Genomic DNA, 2,500 nt, shown 5'->3' with positions numbered 1-2,500 from the left:
TGTGCGTTGTGTATTCGCGGAGATATCCATCTCGCAAAACGATATAAAAACGGCTGTGATTTTGTCAGAGTATGAAGATCGCCCGGCGCTTTTTGTCAGAGTATGAAGATCGGTCGGCGGTTTTCAAATACGTGCTGCCTCGGCTGTGGATACCCGTTTATTATTCTGCTTATATGGGTAGTTAGAGGACGTCGGGACCGTGGATTCGGTATAAGAATCCCCGCTGTGCGTTCCATTTCCGGGTAAATATGGACCGCGCAATATGGCCCCTGCGACCTACTTTGACTACATCGTGCCTCGGCTGTGGACCTCGCATCCATGATCCACTAGGATAGATTTGTAGAGGGGGACTTGGACTACAGTTAGATATAAGTGTCCCGGCTGTGCGTTGTGTATTCGCGGGGATATGGACCTCGCAAAACGGGTATTTCGTTTAAGTCTTTCGCTGTGATTTTGTCAGAGTATGAAGATCGGTCGGCTGTTTTCAAACACGCGCTGCCTCGGCTGTGGTTATCCGTTTATTATTCAGCTTACATAGTTGGTTAGAGGACGTCGGGGCCGTGTATTCAGTATAAGAATCCCCGCTGTGCGTTCTATTTCCGGGTAGATATGGCGCGCGTAATATGGTCCCTGCGACCTACTTTGACTACACCGTGCCTCGGCTGTGGACCTCGCATCCAGGATCCACTCCGATAGTTTTGTAGAGGGGGACGTGGACTACAACTGGGTATAAGTGTCCCGGCTGTGCGTTGTGTATTCGCGGGGATATGGACCTCGCAAAACGGGTATTTCGTTTAAGTCTTTCGCTGTGATTTTGTCAGAGTATGAAGATCGGTCGGCTGTTTTCAAACACGCGCTGCCTCGGCTGTGGTTATCCGTTTATTATTCAGCTTACATAGTTGGTTAGAGGACGTCGGGGCCGTGTATTCAGTATAAGAATCCCCGCTGTGCGTTCTATTTCCGGGTAGATATGGCGCGCGTAATATGGTCCCTGCGACCTACTTTGACTACACCGTGCCTCGGCTGTGGACCTCGCATCCAGGATCCACTCCGATAGTTTTGTAGAGGGGGACGTGGACTACAACTGGGTATAAGTGTCCCGGCTGTGCGTTGTGTATTCGCGGAGATATGCACCTCGCAAAACGACGATTTCGTTTAAGTCTTTCGCTGTGATTTTGTCAGAGTATGAAGATCGGTCGGCTGTTTTCAAACACGCGCTGCCTCGGCTGTGGTTATCCGTTTATTATTCAGCTTACATAGTTGGTTAGAGGACGTCGGGGCCGTATATTCAGTATAAGAATCCCCGCTGTGCGTTCTATTTCCGGGTAGATATGGCGCGCGTAATATGGTCCCTGCGACCTAATTTGACTACACCGTGCCTCGGCTGTGGACCTCGCATCCAGGATCCACTCCGATAGTTTTGTAGAGGGGGACGTGGACTACAACTGGGTATAAGTGTCCCGGCTGTGCGTTGTGTATTCGCGGAGATATGCACCTCGCAAAACGACGATTTCGTTTAAGTCTTTCGCTGTGATTTTGTCAGAGTATGAAGATCGGTCGGCTGTTTTCAAACACGCGCTGCCTCGGCTGTGGTTATCCGTTTATTATTCAGTTTACATAGTTGGTTAGAGGACGTCGGGGCCGTGTATTCAGTATAAGAATCCCCGCTGTGCGTTCTATTTCCGGGTAGATATGGCGCGCGTAATGTGGTCCCTGCGACCTACTTTGACTACACCGTGCCTCGGCTGTGGAGGTCGCATCCATGATCCACTCGGATAGGTTTGTAGAGGTGGATGTGGTCTACGATCGGGTATAAGTGTCCCGGCTGTGCGTTGTGTATTCGCGGGGATATGGACCTCGCAAAACGGGTATTTCGTTTAAGTCTTTCGCTTTGATTTTGTCAGAGTATGAAGATCGGTCGGCGGTTTTCAAATACGCGCTGTATCGGCTGTGTGTATCCGTTTATAGGAGTGTCTAGATGGGTGGTTAGAGGACTTCCAGCTTGACAACTGGGCATGAGTATCCCCGCTGTGCGTTCTATTTCCGGGTAGATATGGCGCGCGTAATATGGTCCCTGCGACCTACTTTGACCGCGTCGTGCCTCGGCTGTGAGTGTCCGATTGTGGATCACCCTCCACATGTCTTTAGAGGTTGACGGTGGCTACACGTCGGCATAGGTGTCCCGGCTGTGCGTTGTGTATTCGCGGGGATATGGACCGCGCAAGACGGCGATTTGGTTTAAGGAAACAGAGTATTGGCGCTATCGCTGTGATTTTGTCAGAGTATGAAGATCGGTCGGCGGTTTTCAAATACGTGCTGCCTCGGCTGTGGATACCCGTTTATTATTCTGCTTATATGGGTAGTTAGAGGACGTCGGGACCGTGTATTCAAAATAAGAATCCCCGCTGTGCGTTCCATTTCCGGGTAGATATGGCGCGCGTAATAGGGCCCCTGCGACCTACTTTGACCGCGTGGTGCCTCGGCTGTGGACCTCGCATCC

This window comes from Anarhichas minor, unplaced genomic scaffold (assembly GCF_050575085.1).
Source record: "Anarhichas minor isolate MPS153535 unplaced genomic scaffold, ASM5057508v1 ptg000254l, whole genome shotgun sequence".
Taxonomy (NCBI): domain Eukaryota; kingdom Metazoa; phylum Chordata; class Actinopteri; order Perciformes; family Anarhichadidae; genus Anarhichas; species Anarhichas minor.
This window is presented reverse-complemented; position numbering follows the sequence as displayed.